The sequence below is a fragment of the Ictidomys tridecemlineatus genome, chromosome 4 (assembly GCF_052094955.1).
Source record: "Ictidomys tridecemlineatus isolate mIctTri1 chromosome 4, mIctTri1.hap1, whole genome shotgun sequence".
Classification (NCBI taxonomy): Eukaryota; Metazoa; Chordata; class Mammalia; order Rodentia; family Sciuridae; genus Ictidomys; species Ictidomys tridecemlineatus.
The window spans coordinates 124955684-124981043 of NC_135480.1; the positions used below are offsets into that span (position 1 = coordinate 124955684).

A 25360-nucleotide genomic window follows, 5' to 3' on the forward strand; every position below is an offset into this window, starting at 1 on the left:
TCTCTCTCTCTCTCTCTCTCTCTCTCTCTCCTGTTACAGGTTCTTTCCTTACAGTTTATTTGCACTTCACAGTAGACAATTTTTCCTCCAGTGCAGCCATAGAGCCAGATTCTGGCACATACTAGGCAAGTGCTCTACCACTGAGACCAGCCCAGCCCACAGTCAACATTCTTATCTGCCACCTGATCTCTTCCTGAAGGTAGCTGCCCTCTTCCTAGGCTTTTCGTGTTTCCCAGTGACCCTGAAGGAGGAGTGAACCCAAAACCCTTGACTTAGAACCCATGTTTGTCTAGATTAGCACGTCCTCCTCCAGTAGCTCACTGTGACATCTGACTTATGCCCTTGTTTCCTCCAGTTATTCTGCCATGTGCAGCGGCTCGTGCAAGCCTTGCTGAACCTGTACTCTGCGGGAAACATGCTCTTCCGGGCATGGACTGCCGAAGTCTACTGCTGCCCCAGGAATGGCGTCTCTATCTGCATGGACTTCCACTTGGAGTTGGTAAGCCAGTTGACAGAGAGTGGGGACGTCACCCGGCTCCTGGAAGCCCTCTGCAGGCAGATGGAGCACTTCCTGAATGACTGGAAGGAGCTGGTGAGCAGAAAGCGCAGGGAGCACTTTTACCTCAACTTCTACACGGCCGAGCAGCTGGTTCTCCTGAGCACCGAGCTCAGGAAGCAGAGTCCCAGCGAAGCTGCCCTCATGATGCTGTCCTTCATCAAAGTCAACTGCACCCCAGCTGACGTCTTAAGGGCCACCAAGGGGTTCAATGAGGCCCCCAGACACCACGTGAGGACAGTGATGGAAAAATTACCTCCATTGCAATCTGCTGAGATTAGCCTGGTGACCAAGCTGAGGGCCATCATGGAACAGTCCCTGGAGAGCATGAGTGTCTTTCTGCCTGGCTGCCTGGACCTGGAGGCCCTGGGCCATTGTCTGGCTCGCCTGGCCAGGATGAGTGGGCCTCCTGTGGAACGGTCTCTCCCCATGGGCCTGCGGGCTGGCCAGCCCAACCTGGTCTTGTGTGGCCATTCTGAGGTGCTGTTGGCTACCTTGGCCATCTACATGCAGGCCCCAGGCCAGCCCCTGCCCACTTTCGATGAGGTGCTACTCTGCACCCCAGGGACCACATTTGAGGAGGTTGCCCTGTTCCTGCACCGCTGCCTGGCCCCAGTTTCCCAGGGGCACAAGGTCTACAGCCTGCTGTTTGCAGATCAGCTGAGCTACGAGGTGGCCTGCCAGGCAGAGGCCCTGTTCCGCAGCCTGTGCACACAGTGTCCCCGGGAGGACTACCAGCTGGTGGTGGTGTGCGACGCGGCACGGGAATGCTGCTACCTGCCCTCAGCCTTCAGCCAGTACAAAGTCTACCTCATCCCCCAGGCACCCCTTCATGCCATCCAGGCCTACTTGGCACATCACTACCAGGTCCCAGCACAGACCTTGTCTGCAGCAGCTGTGTTCAGAGACCAGATGTGTGTGGGGATCGTGGCCTCAGAGAGAGCCGGAGTTGGTAATGAGAGCGCTGGGGTGGGCAGGCAGTCTCTCAGGGTTTCTCAATGACCCCTGCCTCTGCAGCAGTGGGCACTTCAGATGACACCCCTCTGCAGGTGGGAAAGTGAGTCTCAGGAGGGTCTGACTCCCAGCAGTCAGTACTTCCTCTAGAAGGGGCCCCCTTTCCACCCAGGCTGCAGTTCCCGGGAGCCCAGCTCCTCCTTGGATGGACTTCTCTGCAGGTCACTTTTTTCTTGTGTAAACTCTTGACCTCTTCTGGGTCACATTGGTGTGATCAGAGGAGGCATAGCTGCTCTGGCTCCAGAAGAAGAGTGCTTTGCACCCTCCCTTCAGTCACTGTCATGTGTCCTTAATAAGAGGTGGTGACTTCCATTCTGTTGATTTCATCCCATGAAGCATCACTGTGCCCTGTCAGGACAAAACCTGCCCTCCCCTCCCTGCTCGGGACATGCCTCTGCTTTTACATTATTTCACTTCCACTGCCATCGTCATGGAGAATGTCAGGATGCTGAGTGGGTGACAGCTAGGGACTCTGGCTTCATGGTGCAATTGTGCTCTAATCTGATGTTCCATTGCATCAGTTTTGATTTTTACATAGAGAAGTAACTGGTTTTTTTTTTAAATGGGGATTTACCTCAGGGGTGCCCTATCACTGAGCCATATCCTCAGCCTTTTTTATTTTTTATTTAGAGACATGGTCTCACTAAGTTGTTTAGGGCCTCACTAAGTTGCTGAGGCTGGCCTTGAATTTGCAATCTTCCTGCCTCAGCCTCCCAAGCTCCTGGGATTACAAGCATATGCCACTGCTCTTGCCTAAGAAGTAACTTCTAATCTCTCTGGATTCTGTTCCTCTTGGTCCATGGGCTTGGGATCTAATTTCCTTATTTTAACATTACAGGGAAGTCTCTCTATGTGAAGAGATTGCATGAAAAACTGAAAAATAAGTTAAATAGTGAAAAGGTGCCTTTAAAGATTGTTCAGTTGACTGACACTCAGGTGGATGAGGGCCGCATCCTGGGCTCCCTCCTATCTTTCTGGGATGCTCAGTTTCGGAAAACACCTATGATACTCCACTTTGATGTGACTGCTTCGGTAAGTACCTATATGGCAGCTGAATGGCCACATCAGAAGGTGTAATTCCAAGGGCCCCACTTGCTTCTCCCTGTATGAAGAGTCTCTTCTTTTTACACCTACCTGTGGTCAGTACCCTTCTCTTCAGGAACAAGACAGGAGGGTCCTGGGAGTTGGAAGAAATGGTTGGCATTTGTGTATTTTCAACCCACGCTTCTCTGTCTTTAGGTACAGACTGGAACTTGGGTTTTTCTTTTCAAACTCCTCATTTTACAATACCTAATGGATATAAGTGGGAAAATGTGGCTTCGGAACCCATGCCATTTATATATTATTGAAATCCCAGTAGGAAATTCAGTACTGCCAAAGAGGTCTTCAAAGCAGGTAAGCACACAGGGCATTTGCAGGTGATCACAGCACACCTTTGCTGCTGTGGCATATGGCCTGAGTTGACACATCTTAATTGTTTTCCCACTTTCATGTTCAGGGAGCAGCGAGTATGTGTAAGGCGAAATGCATGCTTAGACTTAGATCTTAATGATGTCTGGAATGAGAATGCTCTCGTATTTATTGATTGGCAGCGTTTTGCATTTGTCTGGATCTGTCAGATCCATGCTGTGTCTGGGTTGAGTCTCACCCGTGCTGAGTGTTCAGGAGATTCCTCTGTTGATGGCCATTGTCTCTTTTACTGCCAGTGAAGATAGCAGGGCGACTTTGCACACAGAAAGCCATTAGCTGGTGGGAGTTCTATGGTCGCACATGTGTTCGTGCTTGGAGGAGAGATCACGCCACAGGAGGCTGGGTTGGAAATGGATTCCTGGTTAATAATACAGCTACTGTAGTTGAGCTTCTTTAATACTCTAAGGTGCAGATGCCAGCCTCTGTGAATGAGAGGCTGCAGAATGCAAACAATCACTGTGTATTTAAGTGATTGTTTTCATAAAGGCCGATCCTGAATAGATCGCGTGGAGGGTTAATATATATGGGCATCTTTCAGGAAATCAAGTTCTAACTTATATTTATGTCTCTCCTTTGCAGAATCCACATGCCCCCCAGTTTAGTTTTCTTGACATCTTCCCCAGAGTCACCTGCAGACCTCCCAAAGAAGCGATAGCCTTGGAGCTGAACCCTGAGAGAAGCTTCAGAGAGCTTGGAATGAACGAGAGAGAATTCCGCAGTGCCACTTTCCAAAGACCTTACCAATATTTAAAAAGATTCCATCAAAAACAAAACCTAGACACATTTCAATACCAAGCAGGCTCTGTTGAAGGTACCCCAGGGGAGTGCATCCAGCACCTCCTCATATATTGTGGGGTCATCAACCCCTCCTGGTCAGAGCTCCAGAACTTTGCTCGGTTCCTCAACTGTCAGCTCAAGGACTGTGAGGCCTGTATGTTCTGTAATCCAGGCTTTACTGGATTTACACTACCAGGCTTCAAGAATTTTGTGGTCACCTTCATGATCTTCATGGCAAGAGACTTTGCCACACCAACACTTCATATCTCTGACCAGAGCCCAGGGAAGCACATGGTCACCATGGATGGGGTTGATGAGGAAGAGCTCACCCCCTTCACTCTCCGGAGGAGGTGGGAGTCAGAGCCTCACCCATATGTGTTCTTCAATGGTGACCGTGAGACCATGACATTCATAGGCTTCCATCTTCGGCCCAATGAGAATGGCAACGTTGACGCCATCAACCATCTCAATGGGAAGATAATCAAGAAAGATGTCATGACAGAAGAACTGTACAAGGGGCTGTTGCTTCAAGGCGTGCCCTTCAATGTCAACTTTGATAACCTGCCCAGACATGAGAAACTCTTGAGACTCTGCCGGCCACTAGGAATTCCTCAGGCCCTTGATCCGGATGAAACATATGAGCTTACAACAGACAACATGCTCAAGATTCTGGCCATTGAGATGCGATTCCGCTGTGGGATCCCAGTTATCATCATGGGAGAAACAGGCTGTGGGAAAACCAGGCTCATTAAATTCCTTAGTGATCTGTGGCGTGCTGGTACCCAGGCTGAGACCATGATGTTGGTCAAGGTTCATGGAGGAACAACTGCAGCCATGATCCACTCCAAAGTCTTGGAGGCTGAGAAAACTGCCTTATCCAATAAGGACCAACACCAGTTGGACACCATCTTGTTCTTTGATGAAGCCAACACAACAGAAGCCATAAGCTGTATCAAGGAAGTCTTGTGTGACCAGACCGTGGATGGCCAGCCCCTGGAGGAGGACTCAGGCTTGCACATCATAGCTGCCTGCAACCCTTACAGGAAGCACTCCCAGGAGACCATCTGCTGTTTGGAGTCAGCTGGTTTGGGGTATAGGGTCAGTGCCAAGGAGACAGCAGACAGGCTGGGCTCCATTCCCCTCAGGCAGCTGGTGTACCGTGTCCACGCCCTGCCCCCGAGCCTGATTCCTCTGGTGTGGGACTTTGGACAACTGAATGACACTACTGAAAAGCTCTACATCCAGCAGATTGTGCAGAGACTGGTGGACCATGTCAGGATCAGTGAAGAGGAGACTCGTGTGATCACGGAAGTGCTCTCTGCCTCTCAGAGGTTCATGAGGAACACTGAAAGTGAGTGCAGTTTCGTCAGCCTCCGGGATGTGGAGCGCTGTGTGAAGGTGTTCACATGGTTTCAGGGTCGCAGTGAGATGCTCTTGGTGAAGCTGAACACCTTTCTCTGTGAGACCAGTGTCAGCAAAAATAACTTCAGGAGAGACCCCGTCCTCTGGTCCCTGGTGATGGCTGTGGGGGTCTGTTACCATGCCTCCCTAAAGGAGAAGGAGTCCTACCGCAGAGCCATTTGCAGGTATTTTCCAGGACCATATGACGACGGCAGGGTCATCCTGGACGAGATCACACACGCACAGGATCTTTTCCTGAGTGGGGTGCCTCTGAGGAAAACCATAGCCAGGAACGGGCTCTGAAGGAGAATGTCTTCATGATGATCATCTGCATTGAGCTGAAGATACCCCTATTCCTGGTGGGAAAGCCTGGCACCTCCAAATCTCTCGCCAAGACCATCGTGGCAGATGCCATGCAGGGCCAGGCCGCACACTCCGCTCTCTTCCGCAGCCTGAAGCAGGTCCACCTGGTGTCATTCCAGTGTAGCCCCCACTGTACCCCACAGGGCATCATCAACACCTTCAAGCAGTGTGCTCGCTTCCAGCAGGGGAAGGACCTGTAGCAGTACGTGTCTGTGGTGGTGTTGGATGAGGTTGGCTTGGCAGAAGATTCCCCCAAAATGCCCCTGAAGGCTCTGCACCCACTGCTGGAAGACGGGTGCATTGAAGGTGATCCTTCCCCCCACCAAAAAGTCGGCTTCATAGGTATTTCCAACTGGGCCCTCAACCCTGCCAAGATGAACCGGGGCATCTTTGTGTCCCGCGGCAGTCCCAGTGAGAAGGAGCTCATAGAGAGTGCCAGAGGGATCTGCTCTTCAGATAGCCTGGTGCAGGACAGGGTGCGAGGGTACTTCGCTCCTTTTGCCAAGGCCTATGAAACAGTGTGCAGCAGGCAGAACAAGGAATTCTTCAGGCTTCGCAACTACTATAGCCTCATCAAGATGGTCTTTGCCACCGCCAGAGCATCTAACAAGAAGCCTTCTCCACAGGATATTGCACATGCAGTCCTTCGGAACTTCAGTGGCAAAGATGACATTCCTGCTTTGGACATCTTCATGGCCAGTTTACCTGAGGCCGGGTATGTGGAAGAGATCAGCACCCTGGAGCTCATCAAGCAGAACATTTGTGGGAGTATGCAGAACATACTCCCAGCAGTAGGGGAACTGGAAGAAGCTGAATCCCGCTACTTGCTCATACTGACCAAAAACTATGTGGCCCTGCAGATCCTGCAGCAGTTATTCTTCAGTGAGGACCAGCAGCCCGAGATCATCTTTGGTTCCAGTTTTCCCTGGGACCAGGAGTACACCCAGATCTGCAGAAACATCAACAGGGTGAAGATCTGCATGAAGACTGGCAAGATGGTGGTGCTGCTGAACCTGCAGCACCTATATGAGAGCCTGTACGATGCGCTCAACCAGTACTACGTCTACCTCGGGGGCCAGAAGTACGTGGACCTCGGGCTCGGCACCCATCGCGTCAAGTGTCGGGTCCACCCTGACTTCCGTCTGATTGTCATTGAGGAGAAAAATATGGTGTACGAGCAGTTCTCCGTGCCCCTCATTAACCGGCTGGAGAAGCACTACCTGGACCTCAGCTTGGTGCTGCAGGGGTGGCAGAAAAGTATTGTGCAGGAGCTCATGCAGTGGGCAGAGCAGTTTGCTGACGTGAAGGCCTATCAGTTCCTGGCTGGGCACAAGTACAGCCCTGCTGACGTCTTCATCGGCTACCACTCTGACGCCTGTGCCTCTGTGGTGCTGCAGGCTGTGGAGAGGCAGGGCCCCGGGGACCTGACACAGGAGCTGTATCACGGAGTATCTGAGGAGGCCAAGCTGATCCTGCTGGACTGTGCCACACCAGATGCTGTGGTGCGCCTGAGCACCTCCACACTAGGTTCATTTGCTGCATAGACCCTGTCCCGGGAATACTGGAACAAGCAGCAGCACCACTCCTTTGCAGATTTCCTCCTGGCCCAACTTCACAATCCGGACCTGGAGCGCCACACCATTTTCACAGAGGTGACTGTCCCCATAGCCTTTCCTTTTTCTTTCACCCAAGAGCCCTTGCTCTCTGGTGCCAGAAGGTCTCAACTCCATTTAAGGCACTGTTCAGAAGGAAAACCGGTATGTCCCCTCCATGTTAGGCAAAACGAGGATAAGTCCATTTTGGTCTCTCTCACCTATTTGTGAGCAGAGCTCTCCTCTGACAGCAGCACTAGGCACAGTGTTCACTGGGCCCACCCTGGTTATAAGTGATTGGCCTGCTTCTCATTCTTGGACAGCCTAAGAGTAATGGACGAGGTTGGTTCTCCTTAAAAGACACCAGCCTGCTGTGAAGGCTTGCTGGGTATGTGTCAGAGGCAGAGGAATCCTTGGGGCACAGGTGTTGAGTCTGAATTTGCATCTGTGCAGGAGACCAGGAAGGGACTGCTGACAGAGCTTGAAATTCAAGCTGTGAGTGCTGGGTTGTGGGGATGGGATAGGTGGAGAGACATGTGGAGGGCCTTGTGGATAGCCTTGAACTTGGTCTTGACTGCACAGAGAGGAGCTATGAATGAAAGTGTACGTAGACATGCCCCAATGACTGGGTGATGGAAAGACAGTGGAGTAAGAGAGTGACATTGAGAGGATAGATCTGTCAGGAAGTTCTGGCATGTTGCAAACTGCAAATGGTTAGCTGGCAGCATGGGTGGGCTAATCATCAATTCCATGGAGGGTGGCAGGAGGTAGAGGACAGCCTTCCTGAGCTCACTGTAGCTTTGTGCTATCATCATGGAGACCCCAGGAAGGAACGATGGGTTTGGGAGCCAGTAGTGACATCTGTTTTGAATAGGTTTGATGTATGCTGTGTGGTTGGATGTAGGAATAGGAAGCTTGTCAGTAAGGACATGCCCAGAGAAAGGGACTAGATCCAGGTGGAGTGGCACATGCCTATAATCCCAGTGGCTTGGGAGGCTGAGGCAAGAGGATTGAGAGTTCAAAGCCAGCCTCAGCAACTTATAGAGGCCCTAAGTAACTTAGCAAGTCCCTGACTCAAAAACTAAAAAGAAGGGTTGGGTTATTGCTCAGTGGTTAGACACCCCTGCATTCAATCCTTGGTACAAAAAAAAATGGGGTCTGGAGAGCTGAGGTCCTATGTGCCTGGTGATGTCTGGGTTTGCACTATGGGGTGTGGTCCATGGCAAAGAATGGAGAACTATTGAGGGGAGGGAGCATTGCCAGTGGCTAACTCCTGAGAGCATGAAATAAGATTACAAGAAGAAATGGCATTGTGCTGAGCCCTAAAGGATCAGGAGGCTCCCAGGTAGGGAAAAAAGCAAGAAGGGAGACGTTGACATCTCAGGAGGAGATCGAAGCATCTTTTAGTCAGGGCAAGTCTTCTCTCTAACATCTGTTGATCCTGGAGGTTCTGCTTGCCTCAGCCACTCCTTGTATATAAAAACTGCTCTGGGTTGGGCTTCTTTCTGTCTGAGTGCCCACTGGCCCTGGGTTCTGACCCGGTGCTCTGTGTTCTTGCTTAAATTCAGCTGATTGCTTGTGTGCCCATGTTGCAGGTCACCACCTTCTCCAGACTGCTGACGAACTGTGACTGCGAAGCTCTAGGGGCAGAGGTAAAGGGCTTGGCCCCTAAGCCTGTGATCCTGTCACTGCAGCAGTTTGACACTGAGTACTCATTCCTCAAGGAAGTCCGGTGAGGCGCCCTGCCTGCCCATCACCCTTGGCCCCTGCCCTGGGAACGTGGTATCGCATGCCAGGGTGTGGTAACCACTTGTAAGGAACTCTGAGTACTATGGAGGCTCATTGTTCAGCCTTCTCGAATGCCCCTCTGGCCCCAGTTGTAAGACAGCTGTGTTCGTCTGTCTCCTGAGCACTGTGTGGCCCTTTTCTTCTCCAGTGGATTGTATCCTCACCTTGTGGAGGGAGACCCCACCTGAATGCTGGGTTCTGCATGGCCTGTGTTTCCCTTCACTTTGTGGAGTGTTATGATCCATGGTTTTTTGTTTTTTTTTTTGCTTGTGCTGGGGATTGAACCCAGGGCTGCTCTACCACTGAGCCACATCCCCAGCCCTAAATTTTATTATTATTAATTCTGGGATAGGATCTGGCTGTGTTGCTGAGGCTAGCCTGGAACTGGTGACCCTCCTACCTTAGCCTCCTGAGCTGTGGCTGCCCATGTTTTAGGACAGAGGACTCACTTGGGTGATTCTCTTTTTCTTTCAGAAGCAGCTTAATGAAGACAGCCAGACGTAAAATCCTCATTGTCCAGATGGATTTTGATGATGGCGCTCACAGTGCTCAGCTCATTGCATCAGCTAAGTATGTTCTCAGCAGTTTTCTAGGAAAACTAAGAAGCCACAATCTCCCCAGGACATCCTGAAGAATTTTTTCCATGAAAACAGTGTGAAAATAAGAATGACTCTCCCTCCCAGCTCCTGACATGGACTAGAGAAGCTAGAGAGTAAAGGATGAAGGAAAAGGCCAGTAATGGCACAGAAATTGTGGAATGCAAGACCCGTCAATAATGAAATTTTTGTAGTATTTAGGAGAATATGTTAAAGCTGTGTGTGCAGTCATTTACAGTCCTTTTTTTGATCATTTTGATTTTGAATCACATAATTAAAATTAAAGTTCAGTCTGGGATTTAGCTTGGTGGTACAGCACTTGCCTAGCATGTCTGAGGTCCTAGGTTTGATCCCTAGTACTGCCTAAAAAAAAAAAAAAAAAGAAAAGAACTTATCATAAGTTTAAGGGCAGTAAGACTATATAAATAAATTAATATTTATTGAACATTTTTGTGGTGTTCATAAATCTGTAGCTTTCATAATTGCTGTGTTCTGTACCTCATGTAATTAAGAGTGACTTCTGCCCCTTTAAAGTACTGGGAGCCTAGTACAAGTTAAGGCCTAGCCAGATCCTATAGGGAGGTGGTCTGCGGCCACTGGGTGTGCAAGGGCCACCGTACCACACTGTACTTTCTCAAAATGGGAAGGCCAGTAAGCCCCAACCTCTGGCATGTGGGTGCCCTGAGACCTGCAGGGCAGGTGGGGATTCTGATCAGCAGTGAGAGGTAGGAAGTGATCCCGCCAATTGGAAACCACCCTTCTCCTCTCATGAGAGATGTGGTGGCCCCTGGAATTGTGTGGAATGTGGTAAAGTCCCAACAGCTTCTGGGATGAGGCAGCCATCTCACACCTTAGCTTTTGCTCCATTGCTTGCTTTGTTTTGATTTTTGTTTTCTCAATAGGTATTCTGCTATTAATGAAATAAACAAAATACAAGGAACTCAGGGCTGCGTCTTCTTCTATTTCATCACAAAACTGTCCCAGATGAGGAACAGAGCATCCTACGTGGGATTCCATGGAGGTAGGGCCAAAAGATGAGTGACTGTCTTTAAGTATGTCTGGGCTGCCTCTTGGGGTCCCATGCTGCATCTAGGTCAGACACCAACCCCATCTGTCTCCGGGCTTTTCTGGGCTCACTGTTCACAGCCATCGCTCTGGGACTTGCTGCTGCTGTGTTAGCATGGCTTGGTCTACCTCAGGAGTGCACAGGACACACTCCTGCTCCCACTCTTCATTATACAAATGACTCAGAGATCTTCCCCTTTCACACCAGCCCTAGTGCTGACTCTTTTGCATGTTCCTGGGAAAGTACTGTGTTCAAATCAGTCCATCCCTTTTTCTGTGGAAGGTCACCGGTTGGCTTATGTAAGACAATTGGTATTTTGGAAAGAGGGAAACAAATTTAATAATTTTATAGATGGAAAGTCAAACTGTCAGCACCTTGCAGCACTTTCTAATTATGGGACAGTAAGTACGGTAAGATGAACGTAAAGAACTGTGAACAGGATCCATGGAGACTTTGCATGACTACATAAATCAGCCTCAACACCCATGTTGATGGTGAGTGTGCTGATGTGATGTAGGGGGTCTGATGGGTTTTGATGTGTTCAGGGATGTAGGCTTTGAGGTACGATCATCACTCTGACAGTGAGCATCTGGACAGAGGTGTGCCCCTACTCATGACAGACAAGAAGAAAGCAGAAAGATGTGAGAAGACTCGGTGGCTTTGTTCTTCACAGGGCTGTGGCAGTCTGTGCACATTGATGACCTCCGAAGGTCCACAGTCATGGCTGCTGATGTGACTAAGCTGCAGAGTATCACCATTAGCCAGCTGTTCATGCCAGGAGGCAGCCTAAAGTGTGAGTTGTAAGGTGACAGACTGCAGAGGTGGGGGCGGAAAGGCAGGTGAAAGGTGCCAAGTTAGGCAGCCTCCTGTGAAGCTGGAGTCAGGGCTGCCACATTTGAGTCACCTTTGAGTCTTGGCACCTGCCCGCAGCAGGAACTCAGAATGTGGCACTGAACTGCCTGGCTCATGGTCCACATAACCAGAGCCTTGGGAAGGCCAAGGAGCAGCATCTAGTGTATCAGCTGGTGTGCTGTGGGTCATGTGCCAGCCCTCAGCCCAGGCTGTGGGGCACCTGACTAGTGGATGATGGATGTTCCCTTAACAGGAGCTACCACTGAAGCTTGGGACAGGAAACCCTGGTGAGGCTCAGCCTAGGCACAGACCTAGTACTACCCATCCCCTTCCTTCTCCAAGTGGTGACTTGATTGTGTTCCCTTCATTTGCAGCGAAAGGCAACCAGGAGGAGGTAATGGAGGCAGAGACCAGCAAGTCAGGGGAGGTAGCAGAAATGGAAATGAAAAAGGAAGTTTCTGAGGAGATGGAATGGGACACCGCTGACCTGCGGGGCAGTGATGTGAGTTCTCCTCTGTTCCCTTGTAGGCTGCAGGTGGCTGATCTGGAGAAGCACAGGCAGCTGTGCCAGCCTCAGGCTGAGTCTTGCCTTCTCTTTATGCTGGAAGTGTAGGGGACTTACCAGGACAAGATCTGCCTTTCTCTTCTTTATGAAGGCTCTTAGTTAGCTCTAGGAGCTGTCCCTCAACTACTGGCCAAATTTGTGATGTCAGCCATCACCTTGCCAGTGGACCTCTCTAGGGGTGGGGCAGTACACTGGGATCAGCCCGGGGAGGTCAGTAGGTCAGCTTTACCATGGAGACTGGTCACTGTTGATTTGGGCAGGTGGACACCAGGCCACCTTCTCGTGTGGGTATCGTAGCTTTCACCCACCCTGGACATGGCAGCAGCAGACGATGTGCTGTCTCCCTTGGCAGGCACAGGTCCTGGACACCACCAGACTGCTGAGGAGCTGTGTGCAAAGTGCCGTGGGGATGCTCAGGGACCAGGAGAGCTGCCTGCGCAACATGAGGAGAGTCACCATCCTCCTCAGCCTCTTGAACAGGGATAGTGTGTGCAGTGGTATGAGTCATGTCCCTGCTTCTCATCCTAGTCCAGCAAGCCCTTCCTGAGCAGTGGGAATCAAGTGGCTGAGTATGGAGATCTGCCCTTCTAGGTTCCTGTGGCTTGGCAAATGCAGCTGTCATAGCGGGAATCTCAGGACATCTCATGAATTCTGCTCTAGAGTTGGCCTGGCCAGAGGACCTGTAGCTTCCCTCTGTGGGAGAACTGGTCAAGCAGCACAGCAGAGCCTCCAACTTGGTGCCCACAGGTGGACCAAATTATGTCCTTTCTGCCTTTTCACAGCCGCGTTCTTGCGGATATCTAAGATGCGCCTCTCCTTCCTTCTAAAGAAGCAAGAAGAGAACCAGCTCTGCAGTCTGAAGGAGTGGGTGGGGCGAGAGGCTGCGAACCAGGATGCGCTCCAGGAGGCCGGCACCTTCAGGTACTGCAAGCAGTGGGCAGTGCAGGGACCTACTATACCATCCCAGGGGAAGGAGCACACCAGGTGTTTCTTTCTCTACCTATGCGGGGGGCAGAGCTATGTTTTTGCCCCAAGATCCCAAAACAGACCTGGATGGTGGGCATGTGTGGGTTATTGGCCATGCAGGTGGTGGTCCTAGGGTGTTTATTGGCCACCTGGATGTTGGTCTTGGTGGATTGTTGGCCACCTGAATGGTGCTCATGGGGATGGTTGGCTTCCTTTCTCTGCTTTTGTGTCCTTAACTTTTTTCAAAATAGAAAACTTTAAAAAAAATTGTTCTCAGGATGTTTGCCAGCATGTCATAAACCAAAGCCAGGTTTGCCATTCAAGGTTATTAAAATTGAGATGGTTATGTGCAGGGAAGTAACAGAAATTATCTTCCCATCCCTACAGCTTGAAGTAACAGCAAGTACAAAAATAGGACCCAGGACTGTCATTTATTATCCGTAATCATTTATTATCCTATAATACCATGACCCTTTTCTTCAGACTTGAGAAAACCTTTGAAGAGCCTGTGCTATGGGGACAGGAGGGTTGCTCAGGGTCTCAGATGGAGGGTCTGAGGGTCTGAAACCACCTGTTGGCAGGATGATCTTAGGCCACTGAGGTTCTTCAGGTCCCTCCAGCTCTGCCCTTCTGACCCCCTGGCTCCAGGCCTGCTGCGTCACGTGGCCCACAGGGGGAATATGGGCGATGGCAGAGTCCTGGGAGGCCAGGGCCCATGGGTGCTGGCTTCCTCATCATAGGAAGTTTTCTGTTTCAAGTTCTCTCTGCAGTGCTCGTTGACTTCTTTCCTAGTTACATTGTCTGAAGGAAGTTTGTGAGCCCAGAAACTGAACATGCTTTTGTCTCCGTGAATGGTCTGTCTCCCTTTCCTAGCACATGTCCAAGCCATGTCCCATCGTCCCTTTGCCACTGTTCCTCTGGCCTTGATGGGTTTGCCAGCCTCCCTTTTCACTGCCCCATGGTCTCCACAGCACCCGAGACCAGTTTCTTTCCCGTGGTCACCAGCAACACCCAAAAACAACTGGACCTGCTTGCACTGTACCCTCAATGCTCATTTCTGAGGCTGGCAGGATGTCATGACACTTCACCAGCACTGTGTGTCCGGGACTTAATGTCACATACCCTTGGGGCTAGATAGCCAGCCTCCTTGGAGTCCTTTATGCCAGGAGTCCTCTGGTTTTTAGTTCATCATGTTATGCAGCCTGTTGCCTTCATTTTTTTTTTTTTTTTTTGATTCTCAAGTTGTTTTAAATTTGGTCTCTTGGAGACCCTCTGCGGTGACTGTTACTCTGGAGCACTTTTCAGGGCTCTCAACTGCTCCGGCCCAGGGCCCCTTTCACTGCCTTTCCCACATCCATTGTGTGTGTTCTAGTCTGGGGTCTTAAGTCAAGGTCATTGTCCTTGCCTAATGGGATTTTTTTTTTCTCAGTAGATGTTTTTAAATTATCTCTAGAATCCTGTGTACTATATATCCAGAAAAAAATTCCCTACAAAGGGCTTCACTTTTTTCCCCCAAAACAAATATTTATTAATTCTTGTCTTTTATCATGAGTAAAAAATATATCATTTTAGCATGAACATGAGATGTAGTTAATTCAACCAATTAAGCACTGTCAGTCTGAAGTACTCAGGGTTAGTTACAGAAACACCTATAAGAAAAGCCGAATTCTAGATAAACATGTTTTCTTATTTAACTTTGTATCAAATTTAGTTTGATCTCTTCATTTTTATTATATTTTATCTATAGCTACTTTTTTCTTAAAATATTCATTTAATTTTTTTAGTGAAGTTGGTCTTTATTTGATTTGTTTATAGAACCTAGTAGGCTTGTTCTGAAAAAAATTATATAAAAATGCAGCAAATATTTCTTCACCTTTTCAAGGCACTAGTTACTGTTATTAGATGTAGAATTAAGTTCTATCCAGTCCTGCTAACTAATCTTAAAACAATTGCATTTGTGAATCTCTTGTACTTAAAAGTGATAGAAACTTCAATTTGCAGCCCTGGCTTGTAAGCTAGATGGCTTGTTGACACAGAGGAAGGAGGTGTCAAAAACAGCACTGGCTGTGATACTGAGCCACTGTCCCCTATCCCCTGTCCCACTCTGCTGCAGGCATACCCTTTGGAAGTGAGTCCAAGGCACAGTCACCCCTCTGCTGGCCAGCATGATCTCTGTCATCGACAGAGATGGCAACCTCGAGCTTCTGATCAGACCAGACTCACCAGCCTGGGCCCAGGACCTGTGGATGTTTTTTTTTTAGTAACACTAAGTTGCTGAACTTTCGCTTGTGATGAATAACATAAGGTGAATGAAAATCCATACGTCACCCTCAGTAGCTTTCCTGGGCTTGAGAACATAGGCTCTGTTTTCCAAGGAACATTTTGCCAGCTCCTTCTACATCCTAGAGGCCATGGCATCCTGCAGGCCTTTGTTGCATCTCCTCTCTCCTTATTTCCTTCTCTCAGGGCAACTGTGATAGCTCAGAAAGCCAGGTTGGACTCTGTGTGCAGTGGGGACACTGCCCTTTGGAAAGAATATGTCCTTAATCATGCTCATGCTCCATTATGCATGATCTCTCTCATCGACAGAGATGGCAACCTCGAGCTTCTGATCAGACCAGACTCACTATCCCTATTTTGTGCGGGGCCTTCTCAAGTTTCCTGTTCAGATTGCAGGGACTTCATTTCTGGAATGTAGGCCAATAAGGTGCAGGGGAGGGACAGGCGCAGGCACTGGAGACCTGTTTCTGCCTGAGGCTTTGGGCCCCTCCTAGGCCCTGCATAGGTGGCCTGCTTCATTGTATCTGTTATCAGGGGTTATGAGGTAGCCCACCAGTTCTTGTTCAGCAGGAGTCCTGGCCATCAAAGGAGACAGCAACTGTCTATGCAGCCTTGTTTTATTTTGATGTGGTGCAGGGGACGGAACCCAGGGCCTTACACATGCCAGGCAAGCACTCTACCGTGGAGCCACCTCTGGCCCACAGCACCTTCACCTCTCATTCACCTCACCTCACTGCAGATCCAAGAGTGAGATGTCCTCCATCGTGGTGCAGAACTATATGAGCCTTCCCGAGGGTGCTTGCAACAGTGTCCCCTTCAGCCGGAGAATCAGGGACTATGTGGAAGAGCTCTGGGTCCAGGCCCAGTACATCATGGATGTAAAAGGTGAGACCTGCTCAACGTGGGCCCGATGCAGCCCTGGTGAAGCAGCCTTTATCCACAAAGACACTGCCTGACCATCAGTGGGCAGACAGCAGACAGCACCTGGTAAATTCTGGGACTTGTAGTTTTCACACTTTGCATGTGGAATAGGCTCAAGTTCATGTCCTGCCTTCATTTTGAAATTTCTGCTGAAGGAGTGAGCGTCATCAGGAGGCCAGAAGCCTGTAAGTCACACCATCAAGTGAGGCTGTGAGGTTATTTAGTAGTGTACTGACCAGCAGGCTGGTGAACTGGAGCATGTTCCAGCAGGGACAGGGCTTGCTACCTGCTGCAAGTTGACCATTCCTGTCCTGAGGCTCAGACCCAGGAAAGGTCCCCTTTAAACTTTATCAGCAAATGCTAGCAATGAAAGTGTGTCCCCTTCTTCCATGATAAGCTGTTCATCCATCCTGAGTCACACAAGCTAGAGAGTGTGTGCTTTGCTGTCACTTGCTGGGGGCTGAGTTTGACCATAGTCATTCCAAAAAAGCCAGTGGCAGGGCTGTGTTTTTGGAAGTCATCTTTCATGTACACATGAACTCATCTTTTCAGCATTCACTTAGAGAACCAGTATGTTCAAAGTGAACTTGTTTTCCTGGGTCTGTATTCTGCTGCATATCCTAAACCAATGTGAAGCAGTCTGTTCCCTGCTGAGAGGGTGTTTCTTCACCTAGGGCAATGCCCTACCCAATGCTGCTGGTCCAGCAGAGTGTGCAGCTGGGAGCCAACTCCCCATCTGCTGGAAGGCAAATCTCCCTGGTTGGCATAGTCTCTGGCCCCAGCCCTGATGAGTGGCCCACTCAGTCCTGATTCCCTAGGAACCCAGGGTTACTGGAGCCCATTACACTGAATAGTCATGCAGCACAAAACTCAGACTCCCTCAGATGTTTTTTTTCTTGTTGGGGCTAGCATGGCCTAAATTGAATGTTGATCCTGCCTTCCTTTCTGTGTCCCCTAGTCTATACATCCACCACTCTCTAGTCCCATAAGGCAACCAATATCACTGTGTCTCTGAGTCACCCCCAGGGGCTGCTCTAGCCTATGGCTCTCTTTCCTGGGGAGCAAGCTTCTCTCAGCTTGTGGCTTCAATTGTCTCAAGCCACTCTGGCTTCCTCCCTGCAGGACGGTCAGATAAGTTAGTAGAAATCTTCCAGCAGACTCCCCTGGGCATGTTTCTTGCCAAGCTCCCTGGAGAGCAGCATCAGGAGCTGGTTCAGTGCTACTTGAGGGACTTCTTGCTTTTCACCATGAGAGTATCCACCTGGGAGGAGCTGAAGGTAGGTATCCACTCAAGGTCATGTGTGGAAATTGCATGGTCTGGACTGGGGGCAAACATGGGAACTCAGCTTTTGAGAGCTAGTGCTACCATGTAGGTTCATCTGCGCTTGATGAACCCTGTCAAGTGCCAGGCATTCATTAGAACAGAATGAAGCCATGCAGAATGCTAGGCTGAGAATGTCCCCTGAGCTGCTCAGAACACAGGGCCAATCCTCATCACTCCCCAAGGCCTCCAGGAATGCACATTCTAGTAACTTGAGAAGCTTTCCAGATTCCTTGTATCACCCCTCTTGAAATTGTTGAGTTTCTCTTGACAAAATTAAGATAAATATGTAACTCACCTCTTAAGGTAAGAATAATGAGTGAAATTCAGTGGAAAGATTGATAAGTTTTGTTTTTGGTGCTGGGGAGAAAACCTAGAGCCTCAGTCCCACTAGGCAAGTGCTGACTGCAGAGCCAGAGCCCAGCCCAAGATGGAAATTCAGCTGCCTGGTAGTCACACGCAGAGCAGAAAAAGAAGGTGGAGAATATAAGAGAATATACTCTAGCCAGCATGACAAAGGTTAGCGAGGAGTTTGCGGAGAATGCGCAGAATATACTCTTATTTTTAAAATGGGTAGAAGTTACAGGCCAGCTACACAGGGTGTAATTGTGCAAGTTTCTAGAAAGCTTTGCTCACATGCTTAGCCCTACCAGTGACTCAAGAGAACATATAGAGTCTCTAGATGCCAGTTGTACCTGCTCATCTGGTAAAACTGAGTTTTCAAAAAGAAGGGAGGGCTTACAGGCTTCCTGGGCAGATGCTGAGCAGTGGTCATGGCAGGGTGATTAGAGAGCCTGCCCCCCCCACCACTGCTCATCAGAGGCCAGGCAGGTGCCCACAGCAAGGTTTTCCTGCTTTTTGTCTGATTATGAAGAATTAGAAACAATTTGAATGTCCACTAAATGAAGAAGGGACAAATTATAGTATGTCCATTTTAAAATGGTTGTTTGCAACCATTGAAAAACAATGTTTGCACAGATAATGAGTGATAGAGGATTCTCATAATCTAATCTTGAGTGGAGAAAATCAGGAACACAGTGATCTTGAATTGAGGAGGAGTCTGAGGAAAGGCACAGCTAGGAAAATGGCTAGAGGCTCTACTGAAAAGCAATCGGAAGATAGGAAGTCTGGGTTGTAATTCTCTTTTTTTTGTGATTTTTGAATAGTTCTGATTTCCCACAGGAAAACATCTCTTTATAATTTAAAAGTTCATACTGAAAGCCTTTCAAAACCCCAGTTTCTGCAGATGGCGCTGTGGTGCTGTGTCTCTGAGCTGCGAGCAGCCTGTGTCTCTGAGGTAGAGCCCGAGGAAGGGCTCTACCTGCCTTGGGTGCACCTGGCCTATCAACATTTCAAGACCCGGCTGCACAACTTCTCCAGAATCTTGACCATCCACCCACAGATTCTACAGAGCCTCACTGAAGTTGTACAGAAGCACGACATGGCTGGCAGTGAGATGGTACAGCCCCCCTCGGGAGGCGCCTGTCCCCAGGAGCACAAAGAGAGGTCCTTTAGGGGCCTGGGAGTCAGCATAGCCCAGAGGTGTTGGGAACAGCTGGGTAGTGCTTCCTCTATCCCAAGACCCAAAGGAGCAGGTTATGAGCCTGGAATGCAAGGACACACTCTGCCAGGACCTCTGGCCGAAGGGGCCCTGTGGGGTCATGTGACCACTCTCCTCTTCCCACACACTAGATGTGTTGGCTGCAATGGCCTGTGCTGAAATGCTGATAAGGGACATCCTGAAGCCGAATCCCCAGGCCTGGCTGCAACTGGTGAAGAAGCTGTCCATACCGCTGGAGCTCATCTGCTCAGATGGGTACTTGCGAGGCAGTGGGAGCACAGCCAGAGCTGTCACTGTGGAGGTCAGGTGAGACCCAGAGCCCGGCTCTCCCTGGCATGCTCGGCCTGTGATCATCAGTGGACTCCAGGTCCTGGCACACCTGGCAGCAGGGTGAGTGGGTGCTCCTTCCATGGGAAGGGCTCTTTGAGCACTTACTCTGCGCTTGATGAACCCTGTCAAGTGCCAGGCATCTTGTTAGATGCTTGAGAAAGAGGATAACCACATGCAGGGAGGCCATGGTGCCCCAGAGCCACAGAAAGGCAGGTTATTCAGCTGCACCTGGAGAACCACTGTGGTGGCAGGGAGCCATTAGAATGGGCCGGGGCAGGCAGGGCAAGCAGAGGGGCAGGCCTTCAGGGTGGGGAGGGTCCCAACCTGTGCTATGCTGTGAGGGTCAAGAGGAACTCACTGTGTGAAGGATTATGAGAGAGTGAGCACAGTGGCTGAGCATGCTGAGATAGCAAATTGAGACCCAAAGTCCTGCCTGCATGGAGAGCTGGGGGAGTGCTGAGGGCAGGGCTGGCGGATAATCCCTCCTGTCAGCTCGCCTTCCCGTGCTGCCTTACACCTGCCTTCTCATCCCTCCTCCTGTCTCAGAGTTCTCTGTTGGAGCTGAGTGTGCAATACCCTCTTTTGACAGAACCCAGTGGAGTCATGTTTTCTCTATTGCACTCTTTGTGGAACACGTGCTCCTGGGGACTGAGAGCCAGATTCCTGAGCTGGACCAGCTGGTGACCAAGTACGTCTTCTCACTAGACAAGGTGAGCACAGGCAAGTCTCTTGGTGGGATGCAGAGACATGTGTTGTTCATGAGTTTGCCCTGCCTGATTGCTGTATCGTGGCATGTCACTTAGGGATAATAATGACTATGTAGAACGGGACTTTTGCAGGAAACTTGCTTGTGGATGCTTTGCAAGAGCTGAAGAGTTAGGCTCCACCCACCTCCAAGCTGACCTAGAGCAGGCCAGCATCCTAGCCCTCAGGGACAAAGTCACCACCACCCTGAGCAGGGTGAAAGTGATGCAGGAGAATACCACTGGACGGGGGGACTTCAAAATACATGCAATTCATTGGACCACGGGAATAGAAAACCACTGAGCCTCTGCTCCCAACACCAGATAAAGCCAATGATAGCACAACCAGTGCCCCTCAGAGAAAGCCACCATCCTGTGGCTAGGCTGTCTGGCAACAATAGTCACTCAGCACAACCAGATTCCCACCTCTTTCACCCCATGACCTGGGCTAGGGTAACTGTTGTGTGATCTCATCCTGTGGTTGGAATGCCATTGACCTCCAGAGTGCCCACTGTCAGGGTGTCTGAGAAAGGCCATTGTAGACAGGTATGCAGCCTTTGAAATGCAGGCAGGCACATAGGAAATAGATTGGCATACCCAGACTTGACCAGAATGTCAGAGGCCTGGTGACTGTTGTGATTGCTGTGAACTTTGGTGTTCACCAACTTGTTTGAGGCCTGCTTTTACTTCTTTTTGATGTATAACTAGAAGGGGACTCACAGTATCAATTTATTAAATTTCTCTGTCTCTCTCTCACTCTGTCTCTTTTCTTTTTTTTTTTTTTTTTTTTTTTTGTCCTGGTGATAGAATGCAGGGGTGCTCTACCACTGAGCTACATCTCAGCCTCTTTTTAAATTTTGAGTCAGGATTTGGCTAGGCTGCTGAGACTTGCCTTGAACATGTGATCCTCCTGCCTCAGGCTTCTTGATCGCTGAGTATGTGCTACCTTGCCTGGTTCAGAGTTTTTTGTTTTGTTTTAAAAATGAAGAATTTTAATAGAATTTAATAATGAAGAAGTTTGTTTTTAATAATGAAGAATAATGTTTTAATAATGAAGAGCTTTTTTAGAATACTTTTATTTATTCCTTTATTTTATTGTGGTGCTGAGGATAGAACCCCCTCACACATGCTAGGCAAGTGCTCTACCACTAAGCTACTACCCCAGTCCTCAGAGGGTTTAGATATTCATTGCCATAATAGCTAGTGATGCTGAGCTCCTTTTCTTGTGCTTCTCAGGTATTTATGTATCTTTGGAGAAATGTCTAAGTTCTTTATCCATTGCTGAGTTGGTTTGTTAATTAACAAATCAAATTTATCAGGATAATAAACACACATCATTTCCAAGTTTGATCAATCCTGGGAATTCAAGGATGGCTAAAAAATATCTATGAATGTCATTAGTTATATAAGCTAAAAATAAACTCTAAATAATAATTTCAAAAGGTAAAGAGAACATTTGACAAAATGTATGATTTAGAAAAAATATACCCTCGGCAAAGTAGCAATAGGGAACTATTCTTATTTGTATAATGCTCTTATAGAACATCAGTACTAACATTGATACCACAGGTTACCAGTGACAAGTTTTGCTTCCTTACATGGTGAAGTTTGAACATTAGAGAAACATGCAGAGGCAAGCATATAAAGCATATTTAAAAATGGGTAACATAGACTTCTCCCAGAAGGGAGAAGGGGGCCATAGCCGGTATCCTGGTATCCCAAGAAGTGAGGGTGTTCTGCCTTTTTATATGTTCTAGGCTTCCTTTGTTCTCCTGTTCTCTTCTCTTTTATCTCTCTCCTTCCTGTGTAAGTGACTAAGCCCAGAAGATGCTTGGTGGGATGGCCAAAAGGTGAAAAGCAGATGGGCTGGGGGGGGTCAAAGTGTTGTGAACTGGGCAGAAAGGGGGCTTAATTAAAACTCCCTATAGGGAGGGACAATCCCTGGGACAGGTTACCTTAGCAACATGTTGGAGCAGGGGCAGGTTATCTTGATGAGGGTGAAGAAGTGTTCTGAAGAAATTAACATTTCAATCCTTCCATTCTCTGAATTGACCCATCAGCCTGTCTAATTCTGGCTTCAATATCATGCCTGACCACAAACTCTCAGAAACAGCCATTAAATCATTAAATTCACTATCCTGTATTGCTGAAGATGTGCATTTCTAAATGAGTGTCCTGGATACACTTTGATTTATTTTGTGGTCCTCAGGTGGAACTCTGGGCCTCATTCATGCCAGGAAAGGGCTGCACCACCCAGCTGCTTCCCAGCCCAACTTCTTGTTTTTACTGAAGCAGACATATGCTAGACTATTAGTACAGCACTCTTTAGAATTGTGAAAACCCAAATACACACTAAATATCCATTACTGGAAACAGGTATCTGAATTATTCATGGGAGCTGCCATACAGTGGTTAATGCCAGTGATCTGCAGCTGATCTCCCAACCAGGAACTCACAGAATTGGGCCTGCAGTGGGGCCTCCCAGGCCACAGGGTTTAAAGGGCAGAATGGCACAGGACAATGGCAGGATGTTTACACAGGCACACAAGACCTCAGAGAAGCTTAGGAATGTGGTTACCCGGGAGCGGGAGCGGAGGGGGGATACTTAATTAGAAAGAGCTGCCTGTGCTGCCACAACTGGATCTATATGTTGTTCCTTTAAAATATGATATAACCAGGGGTGGCAGTACATACCTGTAGCCCAGCTCCTCAGGAGGCTGAGGCAGGAAGATGGCTTGAGTCCAGGAGTTTGAGAGCAGCTTGGACAACACAGCAAGACCCCATCTCTAAATAAGTAAATAAATAAAACAAGATCTAAAGCCAATATTACAAAAATGCTGGGGTCTCTCAGAGCTTAATGGTGTGTAGCAATGGTCATTACATTATTATCATTTAAAGATTGAAATTCATCAAGAGAAGGGAAGGGGCAGACCTGAAAAGAAAAGGAAGGAAGAGGGAAAATTGAGACACTGGGAATTTGGTTCTTCTCTTTTAAAAGCAGCAGAGCCACAAAGAGATAAAAGGATGGGAAACTGCTAAGAATCCCTGAGGCCTTGGGCTGCCCCAAGGCACAGCTGACCCCTGCTCCTCCTCAATGGGTGCCACCCCTCACCAGGCCTTTCTCCTCCAGTGTCTTCAAGAGAACTCTGACCTCAAGACCCACAGGCCCTTTGTGGCTGTGATGACCATTCTCTGTGAGTGCAAGGAGCAAGCCAGCAAGAGCCTGGCCAGGTGAGAGAGGGTCTGGGCTCCAGGCGGGAGGGATTGCTGCCCCTGGGGTGCTGGCATCTGCCTTGGAGATTGAAATTTAAAGATTGGATTTCAGGTTTGGAGTGCAGCCATGCCTCATTTGCCTGAGAGATGCTCAAGATCCTGTCTGTCTGCCCTGTGACCATGTGTACTGCTTGCCTTGCGTCAAGATCTGGCTCGTCTCCAGGCAAATGACCTGCCCCTACTGTTTAACTGTCCTGCCAAAGGAGTTCTCAATGACAGTTTCCCAAAAGCACAGGTAAAACACTTGTCTCTTTAAAAGTCTTCCTCTTTTTTTTTGTCCTTTTTTCTCAAATATAATATTCAGAAATTCAATTTCTATTAACCTCCATCTGATAAAAGCCTGGCTTCAGAGAACTCTCTGAAGTGAGACTCCCATTTGGGTATCTCAGAATTCTTCTCCCCAAGACACACATGTCCCGCAACATTTTGAGACAGCAAAATTCAGAAACTCATAAATGAAGCCCTTGAAAGAGACCCAAGAAACTTAGATACAGCTTTTCTGTCCTCCTTTTCATCTGAGTGGTGTGTACGGGGGTGGACTCCAGGCCTTGTGCAGGCTAGGCAAGCAAGCCCTCTACTATCAAGCCACACACCTGCTGTTGCCCAGCCTTTGGGAGGTGCGGGAAGAGAGCTATGGTGCTGTGGGCTTCAGACTGTGGTCATGCTCCATCCCTGGTGGCTTTGCCCTCTCTTTCCTCACAGTAAAGGGGTTCTGTGACAGGCTTTGCCTGGTTCAATGATGGAGGCGTTCCTGAAAGAGATGTGTGTAGAAACTATCTGCAGTTTTGAAGACAAACTAATTAACAGAAGTAGACACTTGCATCTGTTGATGTAAAATGATTTGCTGTCTGAATCTCAAATCATTCTGCACGCAGGGATTTGGGAACACTCTGAATCCTCTGACTGGGTTTTCACTGTTTCCTCAGGGTGGCCATTGGGAAACATGCCCAGTTCCGGCAGATGTGCAACAGTTTCTTCATGGATCTGGTTTCTACCATGTGCTTCAAAGACAGTACCCCTCCTCAGAAGAGTGTGATTGATGAGCTGCTGTTTCTACTCTTTGTGCAGAAGGAGCTTTTGAGAGATGCTCCCCAACGTGAGTTACTTTTTTCCTTCAAACCTTGATTCAGTTCCTCCCTGTTTTGTGCCATGATATGAGCAGTAGCACCTTTCTCTTTCTGTAAGGATACCAGGAACACACCAAGTCTCTCTCGCCATTTGATGATGCTGTGGATAAGACTCCTGTCGTCCGCTCTGTGGTGCTGAAGCTGCTCCTGAAGTACAGGTGGGAGCGGCTCCCTGAAGGCACACTTGTCTGAGGCCTCAGTTTCTCTGGGCTGGGCTGTGCTTGGTCTTTGTGCTGCCACATATCTTAGCTCATGATCTGGGAAAGTTTCTTCAGTGCGAGGAAACCTGGTCTCTGTTGCTTATGTTTAGACACTGAACCCTGTGTGCATGTGAGTTGGGCATTGCCAGGGTCTGGTACAAGTAAGAAGACAGAGTTCTGGGAAGGACCCTTGGTGTGGTGAAGCATGCAGAACCCATGAATTAGGAATGGTGGTTCTGACCCTAGCTTCATGGCCAACCCAGGGTGTGATTTGCAGGGTTGTAACTCAGACTGTACCTTAGCCTTGGTGTCCTCCAGGTCAAGATTCCACAGCAAGCGGACTATGTGTTTTCTCAGTGAGACAGGCTGTCAGTGATGTTCAAGCATGGTGTCCTCTGGCTGATCCTGTGTGTTCATTGAGCTTTAATTTTCAGCGTGCTGGCAGAGACCCTTTGGTGGGGAGGGGGTCCCAGACCTCAGAGTTTTTAAAAATAATCCTGAGACAGTAATTTGCCTATTCAACATGTCCATATTTGCAGTAACTTTGCCAAAGCTTCTTTGCATGAAGGAAATTGCAACCATAGTCATGGTCATCTTC

General features: G+C 48.9%; 1 pseudogene across 1 annotated transcript in view; it reads left to right on the top strand.

Moving 5' to 3' along the window:
- LOC110597002 (E3 ubiquitin-protein ligase RNF213-like) overlaps positions 1-25360 on the top strand; it is a 188775-nt pseudogene that overhangs the window by 141347 nt on the left and 22068 nt on the right. Inside the window, exons 34-54 of the transcript XR_013437186.1 lie at positions 356-1508; positions 2409-2602; positions 2810-2965; positions 3620-7233; positions 8769-8905; positions 9436-9531; positions 10460-10578; positions 11297-11416; positions 11850-11977; positions 12393-12537; positions 12823-12961; positions 15120-15311; positions 16026-16171; positions 17330-17484; positions 18766-18987; positions 19214-19395; positions 20009-20129; positions 23293-23393; positions 23488-23670; positions 24362-24531; positions 24621-24720. The product of XR_013437186.1 is annotated as an E3 ubiquitin-protein ligase RNF213-like (transcript). The remainder of the gene's footprint in view (positions 1-355; positions 1509-2408; positions 2603-2809; positions 2966-3619; positions 7234-8768; positions 8906-9435; positions 9532-10459; positions 10579-11296; positions 11417-11849; positions 11978-12392; positions 12538-12822; positions 12962-15119; positions 15312-16025; positions 16172-17329; positions 17485-18765; positions 18988-19213; positions 19396-20008; positions 20130-23292; positions 23394-23487; positions 23671-24361; positions 24532-24620; positions 24721-25360) is intronic.